At 40.3% G+C, this 26,214-nt stretch overlaps 1 protein-coding gene across 1 annotated transcript in view; it reads right to left on the bottom strand.

Annotated features, from left to right (window-relative positions):
* Positions 1-26,214, bottom strand: part of MALRD1 (MAM and LDL receptor class A domain containing 1) — a 3,217,568-nt gene that overhangs the window by 3,072,739 nt on the left and 118,615 nt on the right. The gene's annotated exons all lie outside the window — the stretch shown is intronic.

Here is a 26,214-nt window from a genome sequence, read left to right as displayed (position 1 = left end):
CCACATCCCCCCGAGTTTATATATATATATATATATATATATATATATATATATATACACATACTGGTGGTAGAATGCACACTGTGGCGCATACGAAGAAATGTGGACATCAGAGCAGAAACCCAAGTAGCTGCAGTTACAGAGAAGGTGAAAGACAACAGATTACACTGGTTCAGGCACATATGCAAGAAAGAAAAAAACATCTAGTGAAAATATTCTGGACAGACAGGAAGAAGATAAGAGGACCCGCAGGTGGATCATAGACAGATGGATATTGTGATATTAGACCTATGACTGACAGTCATAACTGTCAAAGAAGGTAGGACCGTGGCATTGAATTGAGAGAGATGGCAAAAGCTGAGGAAACATCACAACTCCATGTAAAAAAATGAGAAGAAGGGGTTGAAGATGTAATGTTGTGACTTATTGACAATTATTATTTTAGGATACGTTTACATTAAAAGTAGTAGACTGTAATGATGCACAAGGTACTGGTGCTAGCTACTGGAGCACATTTTCTTCCTGTTTTGTGATAAACTTCTATATCCACTTCTGGACTTTCAATGATTGTGCTTGTTGGGTTTTCTGAAATAGTAGTAAATTGTTTTCCTTATTCTTGTTAGTACTGACTATTTGTGAAACAAATCTACACAAATTTCCCATGTCTATGATCTCTGTCATTAATGAAAGGTCTTCCACTGAGAAAAATTACCACATGTAATGTCTGTGTGATATACAATGTCATAATGTTGATGTCATCTTAAGACCAGGATGTAGAGTTATAAGCTCATCCAGATTGCCTTGATTCACCATTTTAACTTCCATAAGAGTCTGTGTTGCATTATCAACAGTCCTTCTGACAGTTGGAGAACTGGAGGCTTGCAACAAAGGCTGTATTTGGTCTTAAAAGCCCTGGCCTGTCATTAGTTTAGTATATCATCACCTTATCATCTTTCCTGTATTTTGTTTTCCAGATTTCCATACAGGATACATTCTCCCATTCATTTGTCAGTAAGTTGGAGACAAGCCTTGCAGACTTGTATTGTAGCTTCTGCAATTGCCTCCATGAGTAGGGCGCCTACCATAATTTGTTTTGTATTATATAAGACTGCTCCAGGTGAGGAATCATAGCATCATTTGTGCACTTATGATAGAAAGACCATTACAAGCAAACTTTGAATAAAAAGGTAATCAAACATCAATCTCTTCTGTCTTCACATCCAGTTAAAGAATATCAGCATGGAAAGAAAAGCCAAAATCATGACAACAACACTATACAGATGTCATTCCATTCCCTCCTAAAATGCTTCTTATGCTAAAACAGTCTGTGAAGCACAGCACCCTTTAAACAACATACCCCTCTCAAGTACCTCCCATTTAATAAAATGGATAGGCATATAGCCTAATACAATGATCACCATTTATAACCCCCACCCCAATAATGCACAGTGCCACTGTGGTATGCATGTCACCTGCTGTTACCTACACTTCTTGAAGTTTCGTTTCCAGTATTAGTCTGCACATGAAATGAAGAGTGTGTGTGTACTGGGGTCTATATTAAATGACTGAACTTTCAAAAGTTCGACTGTCATATGGTCGACACCATAGGATTGAATTTCTGAAAGTTTGAACGGTTTAATGGAGATCTCCGTACAGCATGGAATAGGAAGATTTCCCTTTTCTGTGCAATCTCAGAGTTGCTATATTTAAAGAACAGGGGGTGTAGGGGGGCTTGCTCCCCTTCTTAAAATGTTCAGGTAGGTTATTTGTGTAGTTTATTTTTTTTATTAGATTTTTAAACTTTTAAAAGTTTGATCATATGGTGTCGACCATATGACAGTCAAACTTCTGAAATTTCGATTACCTAATATAGACCCTGTTTACTAAACTGATACTAATCACTTGATTCATCTCACGTTGTGAGATACTGACTGTGTATATCATATTATGCATCCAAATCATGTCTTTGTCTTTACTGCTGATGAGATGCTATCTTGATTACAGTCTGTTGGCACCCTTTGTATAATAATCTTTTCTCTAAATTCCTTCTATTTATCAATATTGCATTTACGTAACTCACTTTCACACTGAGTAGCAGACATTTGACCACCAGACTTATGAACACCAAATCAAAATCAAATCAGTTAAAAAAAAACAGACAAGGACAATACATGTCTGCAGACAAGCCCTCTGAGAAACACTTTTCCTCAACGTGCTTATCTAATCTGTAGTTAAAGATTTGTAATCTTTTAGTCTCTTTAATTCAAGTCTCACTTATCCTTTCAATGAAACATAAGCCACACCTGCTCTTATTTTTCTCTACTTAATTTTTGCTCTAAAAATTAAAATAAAAAAAGCTACTAGGGAATGGAACATTTTGGTCATTGTGTGTGTTCTTAAGGAAATGTCAAGTTTTACCACTGTAGATGTGCAGTGGTCATGGGGTTATAAAGTTAAATTACTGCTAGATAATACTGCCAAATGGAAATCTAAACCAATATACAGTAGATTAATAACAGATTATATGCTAGTAAAGCAAATACTATGTAAAACTTATTGGAGGAATATATTCAGTGAAGAAACTGCAGAAGGTATGTGGCAAGTTCTGAAAGCGAAATTGTTTGAATGCAAAAAAATAATAAAAAAAATGTTTAACATCAATATCTAGGCAAACAACGTCAGGAGGATATATATAATTAAGATGAGAGACAAAAAAATTAGACATGGAAATGAGCTCAAACTATAACTTTGAAATCTGAAATAAACAAGTTGGACAGACGAACATAGTTTGAGAAAGATTAGGGAAAAAAAACTGAAGAAAATTTATATAAAGATATTGAACTTACTAGGAAACCATTTCATAGACATAAGCTGCGGCAAGAGTAAAAACATAAAATTGATAAATTGTGTACAGATTCTAAAAATTATTCTCAAAAGTAAAATATTAAAGAAATATTAAAAAAAATCTAATGCAAAACAGCTATGTTTCAAACTGGCAGTGATAAAGTATCCCAGTGACATCCAGGTAGTTTCAGATACTGAAATTAAATTAGATTGTATTGAGAAAGAGCCGTGCAAACTGGACCCAAACAAAGCACAGGGAAGAGATGAAATTAGTAACATTGTCCTAAGAACAATTCATCAACTTACAGTACAATTATATCTGTTATTCACTCAGTCATTTAAGTATGGGAAGATTCCTGAAGCTTGGAGACATGCACTTGTTAAACCTGTCTTTAAGGGAAAGGGAGAAGGACAAACCATGAGTCATACAGAGCCATAAGTTTACTTTCTTGTTTTTGAAAATAATTGACAAAGTTAATTGGGATAAATTATTGTCAGAATTTTAAAGGGTGCAACTTGAAACCATTTATCAGTGTGTATATGTGGAAAATTGATCTATAACCCCCCCCCCCCAAGACATGATGTTCTATAACAATATAACAGCAGCTGTACATGAACATTATAACTTTTAAAGACTTAACAATTCAGCCTTTAATAGGGTCATACACAAAATACTGATCAAGAAATTAGAAAAAATAGGTATTGATGTAACATTGATAAGATGGATAGCTGCATGGCTTACAAATAAGAGATGACAAGTAACATGCAACAATTAGACAGGTAAAATTCTATGTCAGAGTCAACATTTTCCACCGGGCTCTATTTTAGGTCTATACTTGTTTCGTTTTCTTCTTTCAGATCTATCTTTTTCATCAGAGGTATTCTGTCTGTATGAAGATGACTTGAAAATGGGTCAACTGACTGCATGTGTTACAGATAGAGCATGACTGCAAAAGGACTTGACTAAATTGACCATTTGGGCAAAGGAAAATAACATGCTGATAAATTCACACACAAAAAAAAATAAGCATATTAACTTTAGAAGACATATATTGAAGGGGAACTATTTATTACAGCACACAGTGACTGAAACTGTAGATTTATTTAATGACCTGGATACACGGGTAGACCCAGCTTTGAGCTGACATTTAAGAGCAGACCCTATTCACATATACAGAGTATGTAGAGACAGCTACCTCTGGGAATGTTTGGGGTTATAACAAATTAGTAGAGAATTATCAGAGAACCTATGAAAAGTATAAGAGATGTATACAGTTTTCTCTGAGACAGTGGCTGATGTAAGGAATGGACTAACAAATCATATTAAAGAAAGTACTGCTTTTAATATTTCAAGAGCAAATTGTACACTTATGGAATGACTGTTTTGGTATATTAGCAAGCTGGAATGGTATTACTGCCTGTGCCTGAAATATTTGTATGTATATATGTATGTATGGGCATCTACCTGAATTTGGTACTTTATGCTGGGGGCCAGTATCTACATATCTATATCTATATCTATCTGTCTATATATATATATATATATATATATATATATATATATATATATATATATATATATAGAGAGAGAGAGAGAGAGTAATTGTAATTTTATGACACTTAGGATTTGTTTAATGTGTCAAGCATCTGTCACTGTGACAAATTATGGGTACAGAAAAATGTAAGTATAAATGATGATGGGTGATTTTAACACCCTGGAATAGCTGGAAACATTTAGTTATCTAAACAGTAGTAATTTCCTACACATCTTGGATGTATGAAAGAATCAGTTTTAATTCCTGATCCAAGAGTTGACGAGCCTATGAATTAAGAATGTAATGCAAAAGTGGAAGGCTTTTCTAGGGGCTCATTTTTTATGGAATATGATGTTATTGTTTAAGATTTTAAAATATGTATGGGATACTGCTGCTACCCATACCACTGCATCAGTTCAGCCAGTCACAATCTCCCTTATTGCAGCCACTCACCTTATCAAAAAGTGGTTAAAAGTTAATTAATCTCGGAGTTTAGAATCAGGCTGCATGAGCCTGGGAAACTAGCATTGCTTATGCAATTTGTCAGGTGCTATACAGATGCAGCTGAGATATTTATGGTGTACCGAAGTGCAGTGCAGTTAGACAGAAGGTACAGCCACAGCTGTCACTCAATAACATTAAATAAGATATGTTCTTCATAACTCAGGTGTTCTTCACAGTGGAGGGGGTTCATGCCTAGCATGAAAATATGGATGGACAGTGAATACCTGTTTTGTCGATGGGAGGTATTGCCAGCAATGACAGGAGAAGTGGGGCAGTTGATGTGTAACAAATGCCAGCACAGCCAGATGGAATTTTGTAAAGAATTATTTGTACAGATGCTTGTGTTGAAAAATGTATTTGTAAAGCTGCTTATGTTAAAAGTGTACCAACAGTGTGCCCTGCTGGAAAGAAAAAGAAATATACATGCATTATTGTAACTGTCTAAATGTATATGATTTAAGAGAGGATGCTGGAAGAGAAGAGGTTAATCTCAAGCCACCTAACTTTGAAAATAGTTTGAAATTAAATTACCTGGCTTAGGCCATAAGGACTGTATCTTACAGTTCTCAGTGCAGCCAGAGACAAAAAGTCTTAACTAGGAGCCTTTCTGCATCGCCTTTGGGGTGAACTAATTGCTATTCTAAAAGGCAGGATATTTGAAATTATTTTATGACTTCTAGGATCTGCAACAGATCTTAGCAAGGCTCTGGGTGTGTATATTATTGACACATATGTGCTAAATCCTGACAGCTTCTAGCCAATGGGCTAAGTCAAAGGGGTAGCATGGGAACCAGAAGTCAGATGACCAGATGTATGTGATGTCATTCTGTACTCCATCACTAAAAATTATATTTAATACTAGGTGAGACTGAAGTCTCATTGCAGTCTGTTTTTGGCATCTATATCATAACATCGGAGATGCAAAATGTCAAACGCTCACAAGACCGAAAATGACGAAACTCGAATTCGGTATTGTGGGGGACTGCACCCCCACACCCCTTGCTAAACATATATTCCCGCTCCAAGATCATACTACAGTGAGGAAAGGGCAAATATTGCAATCTTCACTGTACTGCAATCTCAAACAGACCCTCGATATTTCGGAACATTTGCTGTTGTGCCATTCAACATTTTGATTTTACAATAACATGATATAGATCCTGTTTTTGTAACCTGACAAGGAAGTACCCTTCACCTTCTTCATCTTGCCTTGCTCTAGTAAGTAACCAGGTAATAACAATTCTTTAGATCAGTCAGGAAAATATAGTGAGATTAGTTAAGTATTGCTTTTCTGTGACTGTGTGAACCTGTCCACTTATGTTATTTTTAATATTTCATGTGTTTAAAACTCTGGTGTTTATTGTAAATAGATATTTAGTATGCTCATGTTCTTTTATTATTCATTATTAAATATATTTAAACTTATTTATTTATTTATTGCATTTGTTTACCGGGAAAGTCCACGGGTCTAGGAGAGCCCATTTCTAGTGCAGGCCCAGGGAGAAAAGCTCCACATACATTTCAGATGTTTACACATTACAGTAACACATAGAAATACTGTTACCATTACAATGATAAACTAGAGGCAATAGAGAAAATCGTAGAAATACAGTTGCAGTTACATAGCTAGCTAGATGGAACAATACAGTAACAGTCCTAGGCATTCATATAAATATGGTATTTATAACATTAGAGTACATGCATTATGAGTAAGAAATTTAGGACATATAGGGGTACATACGTTATGAGAAGAGAAAAGATTGTAAGAGTGGTGGGATTCATAGAAGTGAGGACAGGTGGAATAGGTAAGTTGAAAATTAAGAGGTCGGGATGGAGAGAGAGGAAGGATAAATCAAGGATAAGGAAAAAGATTAGGAGAGGAAGGAAAAAAGAGGGAAAAAAGGATAGGAAAAAAGTAATAGTAGAGTGGAAAGAGGAGGAGCAGATTTGGAGTGGAACATAGGGGAAAGAGGTACTTTTTACTAGAAAGGGTTAATTTTGACATGGGCATAATGAGCTGGGGGAGAGATGTTGTCTAAGTGGTAAATTTTTAAGTAGTGAGGGTTATTTTTGGCATAAGCACACTTTTCAGTGTGGCAGGTCTTTTAGAGAATATTTTAACCATTGAGAGTACTATATATATTTGGTGACACACTATAGCAACTCCTGAAAGCCTGGCTGTTTGGTCAACATTACCATTTGTATTAATATTAATTTCACTCAGTATAATTGGGTACCCTTATAACAGCCTTACAGTAGCTGTCTTTGGAGTGTCTGGTGGCAGTAACTGCCTTATAGTCTAGACAGAAGGGGGCATAGCTAGTAATAATGTGCCAGCCTTTCCCAGGTGTATGTGTGAAAACCAAATCTTAAAGAGTGTGTGTGTGTGTGTGTCAACTGCTTGGGGCAGGGACACAAAGTACTGGTTTCACAGGGAGAGTGGAGGAAGACTTGAGTTGGACACTCAGCTGAGGACTCAACTCTATAGCTGTGCCAGTAGAGAGTCTTACTGGGTACCCAGGGGAGAAAAGAGTTACCTATTGTAAAGACTTAGTCCTTGCCTGTGATATAAATAGGACCTGCTGGAGAGATGGGTGGGTATTCCAGAGACTACCCCATCTATGAAACAGGCTCCCCATCCATGTGAAGCAGTGTTCCTCCCTAACCCAATTCAAGTGCAACTTGGACAACTGCTTGGGGAACAGAAAAGTCATCCCTGGTTTGCACCTATATCTCTAATGGACAAAGGAAACCTTTAAATGGTTCATCTCCCAGGCACCTGCTTGTAAATGTTTATCTTCCAAACCCCTGCTTACACTTATCATGGGTATCAGAAATTGCCAGAGATTTGGCATGCATGGCTAGGCTTAAAAATGCCTTTGTGATCATTAGTCTAGTAAACACCTATGAACCTATGAGACAGAGACAGAAACCCAGACCCCAGAATGCGTATGCTCCCTTTTTGCTCTTAAGGGAAATTGTGCTTGATGCAGAGAGCTGCATCCGGAAATACTGTGTCTGCCTATTTTAGTTCTAAGTGAAAATCCCTCTCCAGTGTCAGTGGTGAGGATTCAATCTCCTTGATTACTGGGTCAGAGAAGGGACATCACAACCTGCGCAAAGAGAACTAAGTGAGGAAAGTGAGATTGAATAAACTGAAACTCAGTTGTAATTCTTACACCTCTCCCTGTCACAAAAGAAGTTATATATCATTTTCTAAACATTAACAATGCAACAGTATTCTCACAAAGTAGATGGCTGCCCGACTACATATAGCAAGGTTGTGCAGGAAATTATATTCAAGGCATTTATCCACTGCAGTAAAGACACATATGTACAATGGCACAAATTAACTTTTGATATCCATTTTTTCCAATAGTGTCTTAAAGCTGCTAGTTAAGAGTTATGATAGAGAACTATGTAACTGGATCCCTAGGTACTTAGAGGGAAAACCTCACCATCAAACTGAAGATATCCCTGGGAATCACTTAGAGTATGAGTCTTGGAAAAGATGGGGAACATCTCAGTACAAATTGTTAGATATCCAATTTCATCTCCTATACTGAGAAAACCCAACCCAAAAGCTACTGAAAGGATAAAATGTACCAGACTAAAGGCTTTATTACTAGAATGAGTTTTGGGCAGTGGACACCTTTGTCTAGTGCCTTTTTATTGGAGAAGGGTGAGAAAATATTTGAATTTGTGAGCGCCAATGAAAAGGGACAATTATATAAGCTGCAAATATCCTGGTAAAGAAAAAAGAAGTTATGTACTTACCATAATGTTCCATGATTGTAGTCCATCTCACCTAAATTCTTGCTGGATGGGTTCAGAGCTGATATTCAGCTCCGACTAGGCCGATACTAAAGCTTGAGAGCTTTTACTGGCTCGAGGCTAACCCCTATCCCATGGTGCCTCATGGCAATTCTCCAGATTTTGTTTGCAAGAAAGCAATAAGTACCTAACAGGTATGAAATATCAGAGCTGTATACATACAGACAAAACATTCTGTAAAATAAACCAAGCCAGGTGGACAACAACTAAAAACCAGGTCAGACAGCACCAGTATAGTCCACCAGATCCTCCAGAAACAGGAAGGGGGCTGGAGGGAGGGATGCAAGAATGTAGGCAAGATGGACTGCAAACATGGAACATTATGGTAAGTACATAACTTCTTTATGTTATGTAGTCCTAACTGGCCGCAATTCTTGCTGGATGGGACAGCATGCCTTGCACCTTTATCCCGGGTGGCTCAGGCAAAGAGACTCTTCAGCACAGTGGACCCAAAGGATGACCTGTCCCGGGAGGACAAATCCAATTTTAATGAGTGACAAAAGTATGGGGTCTTGCCCAAGTAGCTGCTGCACAAATAGTAAAAATTGGGAGCCTAAATTTAAAAGCACATGAAGTAAATACAGCTCTAGTAGAATGGCCTTTGACTTTGAAAGGTAATTGTTTCCCAGCAGATTGATAAGCTAAGGAAATGCAATCCGAAAGCCATCTTGAAAGAGTAACCTTGGAAACAGGCAAGCCCTTATTCTTGTCAGAAAAGGTAACAAATAATTGATCTGATTTTCTGAATTCTTTAGTCCTGTGTAAATAAAATCTGAGAATTCTGTGAACGTCTAACTGGTGCGGTCTATACTCAGATTTATTAGAGTGGTTCGGAAAAAACACTGGTAGCTTTATAGCAGTGTTCAGATTGTGCTCTGAGCATACCTTGGGAAGAAAGGAAGAGTTTGTCCTGAGTGAGACTTTATCCTTGTGAAAAATAATGTAAGGAGGTCGAATAGCAAGAGCTTACAGTTCTGTGACTCTCCTAGCAGATGCTATGGCTACTAAGAATAGTGTTTTCCAATGACAACAATTTCAGGTCTGATGAAGAACAGGGCTCAAAGGGTGCAGACATTAAAGATGAAAGGACTAAGTTTAAGTCCTAGGGTTCTAATGGTAGTTTGATTGGTGGTCTGAGAAGAAGAACTCCTTTTAAGAAGGTTTTGCACAAGGAGAGTGACATGATTGGATTACCCATGAAGCCAAAATGGAAATTGGAAATAGCAGCTAACTGAACTCTGACTGTAGCGGCTGCAGCTCCTTCATGAAAAATCGACACTAGAAAGGACAGAATAGATTTTATAGGAGCCATATATGGATCTAAGCCTTGGTTTGTAGCCCAAATAGAAAACTTTTTCCATTTGCTGGAGTATAGTTTCTGAGTGGAAAGTTTATGGGATAAGATCAGAATGTGTTTTACAGAAGGAGATAGGAGAATATACCTGGCTAGCATTGGAAATGGAGCAGCCATGCTGTCAATTTGAGCATGTAGATGGTGGAATGGAACTGCCCATTTGATGAATCAGGAGATCTGGAGATGGGGCCAGAATCCATGGTTCCTACAAAAGGTTGGGCCACAGGAAGGGAAACCATACTTGTTGAGGCCAGTAAGGAGCAATGAGGATCAGGGAACTCTTCAACTGTTTTGCTTTCTGTATTACTTTTGGGATGAGAGGAAAAGGTGGAAAGGCATAAAGAAGTCCTGGGGGCCAGGCATGGACTAGAACATCACTGGGTGACATCACCGGATGGGGAATTAGGGCAATGTAGCTGCAGCATTTGGTGTTAAGGTGAGTGGCGAATAGGTCACAGCAAGGCTGGCCCCATCTGTAAAAGATCTCTTTTGCAACGTCTGGATTCAGGGACCACTTGTGAGGCATCAGAATTGCTTGGCTGAGTTTGTCTGCTATTACGTTGGATTTTTCCAGGATGTGCATTGCTACCAGAAAATTTTGAGTGCACATCACCCATTTCCAAACTCTTAAGGCATCTCGGCAAAGCAGGTAAGATTTGGTTTCCCCTTGCTTGTTTATGTACCACACGACAGACATGTTGTCTGACTGGATTGCAATTGTCCCAGTGGGAAGGGAGCTGTGAAGTGCTTGCAATGCATACAGCACTGCTCTCTTCTCCAGAACATTGATGTTCAAGTGGTTCTCATGATACTGCCAAGTACCTTGGAATGTCATTCCAGATAATGCTCCCCCACCCTATCTGTGAAGCATCCATGGTCAAAACTGCTTTCTCTTGGGGGAACAAGTGGATGACCTAGGAGAAGTTTTTCTGTGTGCAACCACCATGTCAGATCCTTTTTGCAGGTGTTTGTTATAAAAATCTGATGAGACAATGGAAGGTCTTGCATCAACCATTGGGCAAATAACAGCCATTGAAGTATCCTCATGTGTAGACGAGCTAGAGGATCTATTAGGATGGAGGAAGCCATAGTCCCTAGGACTTGAAGGACTACCCTGGCCTGCACTTTTTACTTGTTTAGCAATGATCTGACTTGACTGCGTAGAGACTCTACTCTTTCTAGTGTTAATCTTGCTGACATGGTGGTTGTGTCTATTTTTGAGCCTAAGAATACAATGTGCTGCGAAGGAGATTAGGCTGACTTTTTTAGGTTTACTGTGATGCCTATCCTGGTGCACAAGGATAGGGTCTCATCCCTTGTTCTGATGAGTTGATGCTTGGTGGTAACAGTGAGGAGCCAGTGGTCTAGCTACGGAAACACCTGGAATCCTTGACGTATCAGGTGAGCTGTAACCACTGCCATGAATTTGGTGAACACTCTGGGGGCTGTTGTGAGACCAAAGGGCAGTGTTCTAAACTGAAAATGACTGGCTCCCAGCCGGAAGTGTAAGTGTCTCCTGGAGCGCCTGTCCATTTTGATGTGGTAGTACACATCCTGGAGATCTATTGAGCACATTCAATTGTCTTTCCCAATAAAGGGAAATATTGACTGCAGAGTGATCATTCGGAACTTCCACTTCTTTACGGACTTGTTGAACCGGCTGAGATCTAGAATTGATCTCCAGTCCCCTGTCTTTTTTTGGAACTGAAAAGAATCGAGAGTAAGTTCCAGATCCTATTTGCTCTCCGGGGACTTCTTGGATGACTCTTTCTTGCAGCAACGAGATGACCTCTGTTGTTGCACTGTCTAGTTGAATGGGTGGTACGTCTGGTAGAGACCGGTTTGTTGGGGGTTCGGAAACAAATGGGATCAGATAACCTCTAGATATTATGATGTGTACCCAATGATCTTGTGAAATGGTTAGCCAGGTGCTTGGGTACAGAGATATATGACCCCTGACTGCCTCCAGAGACAGACAGTTGGGCAACCCCTCAGGGGCGATGGAAGGGACAATCAGAGAAGGTTTTTCTGTCTCCCTGATGTTGCAGAACTCCTCTGCTGTGAGGGAAGCATCTTCCATTATATCCTCCCCCTCTGCCTCTGGGGGGGGTTTGACCTTGTGCCTGAGGAAAACCTTTTTGGGATTTATGAAACCACATTTTCCCTCCTGTGTTACCCTTGGGATAGGGTCTAGACAGGAGGGAGGAAACGGACTCCGATAGCAGATAAGGATTTTCCTTCCTGCTCGCCCCTGGTCAAAGTCTCTTTCACCTAGGGTCCAAAAAGAGATGAACCATCAAAGGGGACATTAGTGAAGGAAGACTTGAAGGATTCTGTGAAATTACAAAGATGCATCCATGAATGTCTCCTGAGGGATATTCCTGCTGCGGCTGCCCTACTTGCTCCATCTGCCGCATACGATATCAGCCTCATGGAGGAGTTAGTTATCGATGTAAGGATGGAGAGCTGTGCAGAAACCTTATCCATGGAACCCGGAGTTACTGAACCCTGGAGGCAATTTCCTTACTCCTTCAGGAGATCCCTCTGAAGACGAGTAAAATGTGTAAGGTAATTCAGCAATCTTAATGTAAATGCCACTGAAGAGAAGGTATGCTTCCCACACCTATCCATCATCCTGGACTCCTTGTTTGGATGATGGATATTAGAAGATGTTTTGGATAACTCTGTCTTAGCAGCCGCTGCTACTACCATAGCATCAACGGGAACTCCTTTGCTAAGGAAAGTCTTATCCTCAGGTGCTGTCATAAATACATTTGTCCTCCTCGGCACAGGCTCCACTGAGTCTGGGGAGGTCCAGGCTTTCCATGATATGATCCCCAAGAGTTGGTCATAAGGCGGTGCCACCCAGGAGGTGGAAGGTCAGGAACCAAAGGCCTCAAGATATACTGATTCATTCTCAGTAGGGTTAGAGGTCTTCCAATAACCCCTCTGTCTAAAGATTTCTAGGATGTCAGAAAAGGAGACATCCTCAGAGGGGGATCTGGGGAACCCTTCTGATTCCTTTAAATCTGTGTCAGAAGTGAGACTCAGGTGAGTCCACATGCTTCCACTTACACAGTCTCTTCTGAGGGAGCTCTCTAGTGGGATAATCTGGGGAAGTCTCGGAAGAGGGGGCACATCCAATGGGGGCTGCTTGGGCCTCTGGTTCCCTATGCTGTGGGGGAGGCAGGAGAGAAGAGGTTGCTGCCTGCTGCTGGTGGGACACAGGTTCCAAAGGTATGGCTTTAGCAGAAGATAAATCCTTCTCTATAGCTTTGAAAGCCTTTTCCACCTGCTCAGAAGAAGACCTTGGCTCCGAGGAGATGGATTGCTGGCTCCTAGCAAAGGGGGAACAACTCCAAAGCAGAAGTAAGAGCTGAGCTGAGTTGAGTTGAGGCATCAAGAGGGAAGGTCAGTTCAGAAGAAAAGCCAGGGTGACTGTCCCCCTCGGAGTCAACTCGAGAGCTTCGTCTCCCAGATCCCTCGGCTCCAGACTGAACTGCTGAGGACAGAGTAATCGGTTCTGAGAAGCAGGTTGGATCCTCAAAACCGACAGGTCCAAGACTGAAGAACCTGAAGTAATAGGATCCAAGAGCGAAGCAGTCATAGGAAGAACAGTGGCAGGTAAGGGTGTCGACTCCGAAGCCTTTGGGTCCGGAGGGGCCCATTTCCTTGCCAGAGCTGCATCTGAAAGCAACCATGTTATCTAGTCCTGTCTCACCGTAATTCCTGCTGTATGGGTTCGGAGCCGATATTTGGCTCTGACACGGCAAATACTATAGCTCGAGAGCTTTTCCTGGCTCGAGGCTAACCCCTATCCCATAGTGCCTCACAGCAATTCCCCAGATCTCGTTTGCCGCAAAAGCTTTGAGGTTGTGTCTTACTGGCTCGTTGGCTAAGTAACAGTTTATTTACTAAATTTAGTTCTTTTTCTTAACTTTTGCTATCCCTTTTACAGTCTTTAATACTTTATCTCTTGTGTGACTGTTATTGAGAGTTTCTGACCCCTATTCTTCCCCCTAGGATTGTATGGCCCATTTAAGTTAGAGGGCCGTAGTGCCCATTTAAGTTAGAGAGCCTTTCCTCCCTGAGTGTGTGTCTCAAAAAAAAAAAAAAAAAGTTATAATTCCTCTTTTCTTACTATCTTGTCAGTAGTTAGTAATTAGTTTTATTGTTATTGTTGCTGTCTAGCTAGTTTATAGTTTTTAGTCAGTATGTCTAAAGAAAAGGATAGAGAGCATGAGAATCATTGCCCTTCAGGGTTTAAAAAGTGCGATAGATGCTCACAAAAAAATGTCTCTAACAGACAGTCACACCAGTTGCATGTGCTGTTTAGGTGAAGCTCATTTGCAAGAGCCCTGTACCTTCTGCCATGCGTTTAGCACCAGGGTCTTGAATGAGAGGAAACATAGGGTTCTCATGACCAGTTCCTTCCAGGAACAACCATAAAACAGCAACCAAAGACCAGGAGAAGAATATCCAAACACCAACAAACTGGAACCACTTGTGTCAAGGTGCCGAACCAATTTTATTCCAAAAACAGAAGTTGACCTAGGTTTCATCTCAATGTAAAGACTTCCTCAGAACTTCTTCTTCTTCTAGCTTTTCCTGGTTAGGGGTCGACAGTGGATCACTTGTCCACTCATGACTGGCAGTGGAGTTTTACAGTGTCGAGTTGCCAGCCTGGCACCCAACCTTCCACAGAAGGCACACACATGCATGTACTCATGCCTAGGGCCAATTTAGAGTGTCCAATCCACCTACAGCATGTCTTTGGGAGGAAAGTGGAGCACCCAGAGGAAACCCACGTGACCACAGGGAGGACATGCAGACTCCGCACAGAAGGCACCCCACCCAAGGATCAAACCAGAGAACCTCTTGCTGTGAGGCAACAACGTTAACCACTGTACCACGTGACCACCCTAAAGATTTCCTCAGAACAATGTACACAAATACAACACTCCCTTATATATTCACCCTCTCCCAATTAATCCATTAATTGGATAATCACATATACACAATTCATTACAAACACAATCTATAACTGGGTTAAAAATGCTATAACATTTTTTTTTAAAAAATACTGAATACTATATAAATGTAATATAATATCTTTCATTTTATATGTTTAATTATTTTTAATTATTTTAAAATATTTATGAATGTTTTTTTAAAAAAATGTTTTATTAACATCTGTTTAAAAAAACCAACTAACAAGCCATTATTTGCAACTTCATCCTAAAATGTGCTTCAACTTTAATATTGGAGCTATGCTAATACTGTCATCAATACCAGGAAAATTCGTGGCATCTAATCTTAACTGCCACTTCATTTCACAAATATCCAAATGCACATCAAGAATGTTTCCTTGATTGTCCTTATTAATCTGTTGTATTACACAGAACTTAAAATTATGCCCCGGATGTTGCCCTATATGCCTAACCAATGCATTGATGGTTTTCATGTGTTTAATATCCAATATATGTTCACTTACCCTTTCTCTAAGGCATCTGCAGGTTTTCCCTATATAAAATGTGGGACATTGACTGGATTTTGGCAAATATACCACATTCTACTATAACAATTAACGTGTCCTTGAATACCTATATAGGTTCCCACAACACTAATTTTACACCAAGTAGTCATGATATACTTGCACAATCGACATCTACCACATTTAAAATTACCCAGTTGTCGACTAATACTGGGAGTATTATCATAGGCTCCCCTTTCCAACATATCCTTAAATGATTTATCTTTCCTAAGTACATTTTTCAGGGCCATCCCCATCTTCACCTGAACATTATTATCTAACTTTAATAAACCCCAATTTTTCTGAATATTTGTAATTACTTCCGTATCATAATTGTAAGTGCTTATAAAATATAATTGCTCATTTCTTTCCTTCCTGAAATTTTTCCTATTACCCAGTTGTAAACTACCTTCTTGTGTCTCCGATGAATTCCACTTTAAAATAGCTTCATAAATACCACTTTCTCTTTTACAAATAATATCATCCTTGATGGACGTACATAATGCAACTGGGTAACCCCTTCTAGTGAACATATTCATTATGAAATCTAATTCATTAATGAATTCCTGATGTTCATTAACCATTCTGGCAGCCCTCGCCATTTGACCTTTAACGATCGATTTTTTCTGATAGGGTGCCAGCTTTGATAATCAAGATAGGAATTAGAAAAGGTAGCCTTCCTGTGATCCCATATATCAAACACTTCCTATTTCTATCCACTTTCAAATTTACATCTAAATAAGACAATTATGTGCTACTATATTCATGAGTGAATTTGAGGGACACTGCTGTATTATTGATATATTCCATGAATGCCTTTAATCTCTCTAAACTACCTTCCCAAACTATAAAAATGTCATCCAAAAAAACATGTATATTGCTTTATATGTATATTATATTCACTGGGAAAAACATATTCCTGCTCCCAAAATGACATTACATAGTTTGCATAAATGGGGGCGCAAGCTGCCGCCATTGCTACTCCTGTAATCTGCTTATAAAAATGGCCTTCGAAATACAAAAACTTATTACATAACACAATCTCCATGAGCATCATGTATACATTAATGTGGTCCTGGTCAAACATACCTGTTTTGACTAATTGATTTTCCAACCATTCCAATCCCCACCACATTTGGAATAACTGAAAACAGGTTGCAAAAATCTATGGTGAGCAGGATGGTATTCTCTGTAATTTTAATCCTATTTAACTTGTGTAAAAAATGCCAAGAATCTTTTTGTAATATAGTCAAATTTGGTCAACCCTCTCTGCAACTGGTGGTCCAGATATTTACTTATAAAACATATTTTACTACATTTACCATCCACGATTGGCCTGAACCTAATATTATTTAAACCTTTATGCAGTTTGGGTATACCAAAAATGTTACTAACCATAGAATGATAATTTTTCATATAATTATAATCTATTTCATTAATTTGCCCCCGAAATAATAAATCATCAATCAACAAATCCATTTTTGAATAAACAACATGAATTTCATTTAAACTACTTTCCTCATATGTATCCTCTGCCAACATATTCAGTATGTGATCAATATAGCCATTTTTATCCATGACCACGACCCCATTACCTTTGTCTGGTTTCATTAAATGCATCTCTTTGTCTTTCACCAGATCCATTAATAAAATCTCCTCATTTTTGGTCATGTTACTACAGTAATCATTGTTCTTATTTTTTTTCATATGCTCCCTTATGTCAATTTTGCATGCCCTATCAAACAAAGTTATCATATAGTTGGCAGGGGGATTAAATTTACTAGGTTTTTTTCAAAATGTTAACATTGGTTAGTGCCATCCATAAACCACATCCTAATGTTCATTTTCAGAATTAACATTTTTAAATCCACTAACATTTCAGTCAACATACCCCTCCTACCTGGTACAGACGTAAATCCCTTAGACAGTAATTCAGCATATTCAACCCCAAATTCTTTTTTAGAATAGTTATACACTTTATAATCACCATGCACATTGGAAATCACAACAGGATTACTAAACATTTCAAAACAACTTGTCCCTTGTATTGCATCAATAAGTCCGGTCAAATAAGCAATATTGTTTATATCCCCACAGTCATTTTCGTTCACTGAATCGACAACATTGCCATTGCTTAGTTCTTCACGTGTCCCATAATAGTTATTTAAAGCTGCTGCTCCATTAGCACTCACGTTCACATTTGAACTAGCGCTATTGCTTACTGGCAAAATATAGTTGTACTGAATAGTCACATTACCAAAAGTACTCTGTGTCTCACCAACTTGAAAGCTTGAATTACATAAATGTGTTTGGTCTAAAAATATCTGACTGTTACTAAGTCCAATGTTAATTCAGGAACTTCATATACACTTACTTGCAGTAACGAGTCCCCACACACATCTATCTCCATGTTGTCTGGTGATTGTTGTACATTTTCTGTTGATAATTCCACTTTTTTGCCGGGCTCCTTGTTCCGCATATAATTCGTTCTCTTCCCTTTTCATTTGCTGACCATTCTGTCCTCTATTGCGTAACCTCTCGAAACACGAGTCCTCCTTCTAAAGGGTGTTCCGCTTGCCTTTGGTTATAATTGTTTTCTGTGATGTCACTTCCTGTTCACACCACACACCATAGTTAGTTGACCCCATATGGTTACTATGGTTACTTCCCGATAAGGGATACACTTTATTACTACCATACTCTTCAGTATCCCTAGTTATTTTATGTAATTTCCTTTGAAAGATGGTGTGACAACTATTGTCAATACCATCCAACATATTCCTGTAATTAGTTTGATAATGTCCAAAATTTAAATCATTCAATATCACCTCATTTTCACGTTTTAATTCATTAATTCGCTGTGCTATCACTTGATCATTATATTTCATCATGATTCTCATAAGATCTGTCCCTGTACGATCAAACAACTGATGTACTTCATTCAACATTTCGCTATTTCCCTGTATTCCGTTAGGGTACTTCCATAGCCGCAAACCTAGTGGCACCAACCATAACTTTATGTTTATCTGTAAATAGCCATTTTCCAAGTGTAATTTTTTCATACCAAACAACTTTCTTTCAAACACTTTTATACACTCTGTTAATGTCATATTAACTCTGACATTAATAGTCTCTTTGTTACTCATATCAATTTGAAAGTTAAAATTGTTATTTTTCCATTGCACTTTATCAACGTCTATAACCTTGCCCATAGTAGACTTACCCCGAGCCAGGGTGTGCATTCCAGCATTAATATTTGATTCACCCAAAACAGGACCAGAAGCTTGAGAATTGGGAGTGGGCTGAGTTAACGGAAAACCCAAACTGCCAAACGAATTGTTAGCAGCCACAGACTGCTGTCTGTCCACTAGAGATTTAATCTGTGCTGTATGCTCCATCAATTGTTGGTTGATTTTTTGTAACAGTTCCATTATGTCAGAATTGCAATTCGGTTTCTCCATGTCGAAAGTACAACAACCACACAAACTAAAGGTATTAACGACAGTATTAGCATAGCTCCAATATTAAAGTTGAAGCATATTTTAGGATGAAGTCGCAAAGAATGGCTTGTTAGTTGGTGTTTTTAAACAGATGTTAATAAAATATTTTTTAAAAAACATTCATAAATATTTTAAAATAATTTAAAATAATTAAACATATAACATGAAATATATTATATTACATTTATATAGTATTCAGTCTTTTTTAAAAAAAAAATTATAGCATTTTTAACCCAGTTATATATTGTACTTGTAATGAATTGGGTATATGTGATTATCCAATTAATGGATTAATTGGGAGAGGGTGGATATATAAGGAAGTGTTGTATTTGTGTACATTGTTCTGAGGAAGTCTTTACATTGAGACAAAACCTAGGTCCACTTCTGTTTTTGGAATAAAATTGGTTCAGCACCTTGACACAAGTGCTTCCAGTTTGTTGGTTTTTGGATATTCTTCTGGTCGGTGGTTGCTGTTTTATGGTTGTTTGTTTTGGTTTTTAGTTCCTTCCAGGAACAGCTGGAACTCGATCAGGCAGCTCCTAATTCTTCAAAGCGAAAATATTTGGCCCCAGCTCCGGAGCCGTCAAGAAAGACAAAAGCGTTGGAGCCAAGGAGTTCTGGCTCTGATTCAGCTTCTTCCACATCAGTATTGTCGGTCTCCTTGGTGCCTAGGCAAAGTTCGGTACCAAAACCTTTACCGGACATTGATGTTGTGTCACCCACCTTGAGATCTCCTATTTTGGAGAAGAGGAGATTTCCTTCTGTCTCCACCAGATCCTCCAGGACACTATCAGATGAGAACATTGAGTGGGCGGCAAAGAGGTTGCTTTCAGATCCAGCTCTGGCAAGGAAATTGGCCCCTCTAGACCGAAAATCTTCAGAGCCGACACCCTTACCTGCCACTGTTCCTCGTAAGACTGCTTTGCTCTCAGAGCCTATTGCTTCAGGTTCTTCAGTCTTAGACCCATCGGTTCCGAGGATCTAACCAGCTTCCTCAGAACCAATTGCTCTATCCTCTGTGGCTCAGACTGGAGCCGAGGGATCTGGGAGCCAATGCTCTTGAGTCGACTTAGAAGGAGACAGTCACCCTGGCTTTTCTTTGGAAATGACCCTCCCTCTCGGTGCCTCGGCTCAACTCAGCTCGGCTCCCACTTCTGCTTTGGATCAATTCCCCCTTGCTAGGAGCTGACCATCCATCTCCCTGGAGTGGAGGTCTTCTTTAGAGCAGGCAGGAAAGGCTTTCAAAGCTATAGAGAAGGCTTTATCTTCTGCTAAGCCATACCTTTGGAACCTGTGTCCCATCAGCAGGAGGCAGCAACCTCTTCCCCCCTGCCACCCCCACAGCGTAGGGAACCAGCAGCCCAAGCAGCCCCCATTGGAGGTGCCCCCTCTTCCGAGACCTCCCCAGATTATCCCACTGGAGAGCTCCCTCAGAAGAAACTGTGTAAGAGGAAGCATGTGGACTCACCTGAGTCTCACTTCTGACACTGATTTAGAAAAATCAGAAGGGTCCCCTAGATACCCCTCTGAGGATGTCTCCTTTTCTGACATCCTAGAAATCCCTAGACAGAGGGGTGATTGGAAGACCTCTAACCCTACTGAGGATGAATCAGTGTATCTTGAGGCCTTTGGTTCCCGACCTTCCACTCCTGGGTGACACTGCCTTATGACCAACTCTTGGGGGTCATATCGTGAAAAGCCTGGACCACCCCAGACTCAGTGGAGCCCGTCCCGAGGAGGAAAAATACATTTATGACAGCACCTGAGGATAACACTTTCCTTAGCAAAGGATTATAAGTTGATGCTATGGTGGTAGCAGCGGCCACCAAGAAGGAGTTATCTGAAACATCTCCTAATATCCATCCTCATAACAAGGAGTCCATGACGATGGATAGGTATGGGAAGCATACCTTCTCTTCAGCGGCATTTACATTAAGATTGCTGAATTACCTTACCCATTTTACTCATCTTTAGAGGGATTTCCTGAAGGAGTTAGGAGATTCCCTCGAGGGTTCAGTAGCTCTGGGTTCTATGGATAAGGTTTTTGCACAGCTCTCCATCCTTACATCGATAGCTAACTCCTCCATGAGCCTGATATCATACGTGACAGATGGAGTGAGTAGGGCAGCCACAGCAATAATATCCCTCAGGAGACATTCTTGAATGCGTTTTTGTAATTTCACGGAATCCTTCAAGTCTTCCTTCACTAATGTTCCCTTTGATGGTTCATCTCTTTTTGGACCCCAGGTGAAAGAGACTTTGAATAGGTGTGAGCAGCAAGGGAAAACCTTACCTCCTGTCGGAATCCATTTCTCCCTCCCGTCTAGACCCTATCACAAGGGTAATACAGGAGGGAAAATGTGGTTCCCTAAATCCCGAAAAGTTTTCCCTCAGGCACAAGGTCAACCCTCCCCTAAAGGCAGAAGGGGAGGATATAATGGAAGACGCCACCCTCGCATCAGAGGAGGTCTGCAACATCAGGGAGACAGAGAAACCTTCTCTGATCGTCCCTTCCATCACCCCTGAGGGGTTGCCTGACTGTCTATCTCTGGAGGCAGTCGGGGGTCATCTATCGCTGTACCCAAGTGCCCGGCTAACCATTTCACAAGATCGTTGGGTACACACCATAATATCCGTAGGTTATCTGATCCTCTTTGTTTCTGAACCCCCAACAAACTGGTCTCTACCAGATGTACCACACATTCAACTAGACAGTGCAGCATCAGAGGTCATCTCGTTGCTGCAAAAATGAGCCATCCAAGAAGTCTCCGCAGAGCAAATAGGATCCGGAACTTACTCTCGATTCTTTCTAGTTCCAAAAAAAGACAGGGCACTGGAGATCAATTCTAGATCTCAGCAGGCTCAACAAGTCCTCAAAGAAATCAAAGTTCTGAATGATCACTCTGCAGTCGATATTTCCCTTTATCGGGAAAGACAATTGGATATGCTCAATAGATCTCCAGGATGCATACTACCACAACAAAATGGATAGGTGCTCCAGGAGACACTTTTGCTTCCGGCTGGGCGCCAGTCATTTTCAGTTCAGAAAACTGCCCTTTGGTCTCACTTCAGCTGCCAGAGTGTTCACCAAATGCATGGCAGTGGTTACAGCTCACCTGAGATGTCAAGGATTCCAGGTGCTTCCGTACCTAGATGACTGGCTCCTCATTGCTACCACCAAGCATCAGCAAATCAGAACCATGGACAAGACTCTATCCTTGTGCACCAGGCAAGGCATCACAGTCAACCTAAAAAAGTCAGCCTTTTCTCCTTCACAGCACATTGTATTCTTAGGTTCAGAAATAGACACAACCACCATATCAGCAAGATTAACACTAGAAAGAGTAGAGTCTCTACGCAGTCAAGTCAGATCCTTGCTAAACAAGCAAAAAGTGCAGGCCAGGGTAGTCCTTCAAGTCCTAGGGACTATGGCTTCCTCCATCCTACTAGTTCTTCTAGCCCATCTACACATGAGGATACTTCATTGGCTGTTATTTGCCCAATGGTCAATGCAAGACCTTCTATTGTTTCATCAGAGTTTTATAGCAAATACCTACAAGAAGGATCTGACATGGTGGTTGCACACAGAACAACTTCTCCTAGGTTGTCGACTTGTTCCTCCCCAAGAGAAAGCAGTTATGACCATGGATGCTTCCCAGTTAGAGTAGGGGGGAGGGGTATTATCTGGGAATGACAGTCCAAGGTACTTGGCAGAATCACAAGAACCACTTGCACATCAATGTTCTGGAGATGAGAACTGTGCTGTATGCGCTGCAAGCACTTCACAACTCCCTTCTCAGCGGGGCAATTGCGATCCAGTCAGACATGTCTGTCATATGGTACATAAACAAGCAAGGAGGAACCAAATCTTACCCACTTTGCCGAGAGGCCTTAACAGTTTGGAAATGGGCGATGGACACTCAACGTTTTCTGGTAGCAATGCACATCCCAGGGAAATCCATCGTAATAGCAGACAAACTCAGCCGAGCAATTCTGATGCCTAACGAGTGGTCCCTGAATCTAGAAGTTGCGAAAGAGATCTTTCACAGATGGGGCCAGCCTTGCTGCGACCTATTCACCACTCACCTGAATGTCAAATGCAGCATCTACTGTGCCCTCATTCCCCATCTGGGGATATCACCCACTGATGTTCTAGACCACGATTAGCCCCCGGGACTTCTTTATGCCTTTCCACCTTTTCCTCTCATCCCAAAGGTAATACAGAAAGAAAAACAGTTGAAGAGTTTCCTAATCCTCATTGCTCCTTACTGGCCTCTACAAGCATGGTTTCCCTTCCTGTGGCCCTACCTTTTGGAGGAACCGTGGATTCTGGACCCATCTCCAGACCTCCTGATTCATCAATCGGGGCAGTTCCATCCCACCATCCACACCCTCAAATTGACAGAATGGCTGCTCCAGTTCCATGAATAGCCAGGTGTATTCCCTTATCTCCTTCTGTCAAACACATTCTGATCTCTTCCCATAATCCTTCCACCCAGAAACTATACTCCAGCAAATGGAAAAGGTTTTCTTTTTGGGCTACAAACCAAGACATAGATTCATGTATGGCTCCTATAGAATCTATTCTATCCTTTCTAGCACAATTCTGTCATGAAGGAGCTGCAGCCACTACAGTCAGAGTTCAGTTAGCTGCTATTTTCAATTTCCATTTTGGCTTCATGGGAAATCAAATCATGTCACACTGCTTGTGCAAAACCTTCTTAAAATGAGTTCTTCTCAGGCCTCCAATCAAACAACCATTAGAACCCTGGGACTTACACTTAGTCCTTTCATCTTTAATGTTTGCACCCTTTGTGCCCTCTTCTTCATCAGACCTGAAATTGTTATCATGGAAAACACTATTCTTAGTAGCCATAACATCTGCTAGGAGAGTCTCAGTACTGCAAGCTCTTACTATTTGACCTCCTTACATTATTTTTCACAAGGATAGAGTCTCACTCAGGACAAACCCTTTCTTTCTTCCCAAGGTATGCCCAGACCACAATCTGAACACTACTATTGAGCTACCAGTGTCTTTCCGAACCACTCTAATAAATCTGAGTATAGACTGCACCAGTTAGACGTTCACAGAATTCTCAGATTTTATTTACACAGGACTAAAGAATTGAGAAAATCAGATCAATTATTTGTTTCCTTTTCTGACAAGAATAAGGGCTTGCCTGTTTCCAAGGTTACTCTTTCAAGATGGCTTTCAGATTGCATTTCCTTTGCTTATCAATCTGCTGGCAAACAATTACCCATCAAAGTCAAAGGCCATTCTACTAGAGCTGTATCTACTTCATGTGCTTTTAGATCTAGGCTCCCAATTGATGCTATTTGCGCAGCAGTTACTTGAACAAGACCACATACTTTTGTCAATCATTACAAATTGGATTTGGCCTTCCAGGACAGGTCATCCTTTGAGTCCACTGTGCTGAAGAGTCTCTTCACTTGAGCCACCCGGGATAAAGGTGCTAGGGATGCTGTCCCATCCAGCAAGAATTATGGTGAGATAGGACTACATAACATAAAGAAGTTATGTACTTACCATAACGTTCCATGTTTGTAGTCCATCTCGCCTACATTCTTGCTTCCCTCCCTCAAACCCCCTTCCTTTTTCTGGAGGATCTGATGGGATCTGACTATACTGGTGCTGTCTGACCTGGTTTTAGTTGTTGTCCACCTGATGTGGTTTATATTACAGAATGTTTTGTCTGTATGTATACAGTTCTGATATTTCATTCCTGTTACGTACTTATTCCTTTCTTGCAAACAAGATTTGGGGAATTGCCGTGAGGAACTATGGGATAGGGGTTAGCCTCAAGCCAGTACAAGCTCTTGAGCTTTAGTATCGTCTGAGTCACAGCCGAATATCAGCTCCGAACCCATCCAGCAAGAATGTAGGCAAGATGGACTACAAACATGGAATGTTAGTAAGTACATAACTTATTTTCTTCACCCGCTCGATGTCCTCATCTGATAGTGTCCTGGAGGACTTTGCTTGTCCAATGACATCGACCTAAAGTGTGTGTATCCCAGGGCAAGTCATTGTAACCAGTCTATGTTGTATTTAAAACTGCATTCCACTGCTAGCAGCCTTCTGAGGACTTCTTTTTACCCATTATTAGGCCCTTGCAGTACTTATTACCTTTCCCTACTCTGCTCTAAGTGCTCTTGTCTTCTACTCTTTTTCCACTAGGTGGCAGCACATACCTATCTTGCTTAAGTATCCACCTATCCCCTAAGTTACCATATATTGAATCCTCTCCTAAGGTCCCATTAATTCCCTGCCACTAGCCTCCTATCTCTCTGACTCTCTCCGTACTTACCTTACTAACAGTTACACCAGACAAGTGCTACATCCTCCTTACTTTCCTTATCTCTGATCTCACTTACCTAATCACTGATTGTTTCTTCTCAGTCTTGCCTTCTTCCTTTCTCTTTGTTTCTACCTGCTACCTACCCCCAATTCCCACCCACCCCAGGGGTCCTACTCTTATACTTTCTAACCACACCCCTTCCTCTTCTCATTAACCTCTACACATTTCCAATTGGCCAATTTTTCTCTTATCTTCCCATCTCTTTACCACTCCACTCCATACTCACCACACCCTCATAACTCTACACACTCTCAGCTTAAACACTTCCATCTCTAAATATGTTTCTAACAAATAGCAAATCCTTCCCAATGGCTAATGCCACCATCCCTTCTCAGATTCCACTCTGCTTTACTCTTGTATCACTACCACTTTTAACCTTTGCCTATGTACTCTCCTCATATGAACACCCTCTATATCCATACACTGACTACCCCAATCAACATACTAACTCTCAACCCTTACCATACCTACATAACCATGCAAACATAATATGCTCACCCAGCTATCTACTTGATAAGTATCATAGAACACTCAAAAAACCACGTAGTTGAAACAGCAGCACCAGGGACGCCCTCTGGGAAATATATTCCAATTCTGTAACTCCACGAAACCACCAAACGAAAGATTCACATTTTTGTAATTACTTTAATCCACAAAATACACAAATACAGTTAAGCACTTTCACCCAGGTTCATCCCAGGCTTCTTCAGAACAAAATTAATTTGAAATC

Source organism: Protopterus annectens, chromosome 3.part0 (genome assembly GCF_019279795.1).
Source record: "Protopterus annectens isolate FY-2018-M chromosome 3.part0, PAN1.0, whole genome shotgun sequence".
NCBI classification, from domain to species: domain Eukaryota; kingdom Metazoa; phylum Chordata; order Ceratodontiformes; family Protopteridae; genus Protopterus; species Protopterus annectens.
The sequence above is the reverse complement of the archived record's forward strand: the minus strand, read 5'-3'. Positions and strand labels throughout refer to the sequence as shown.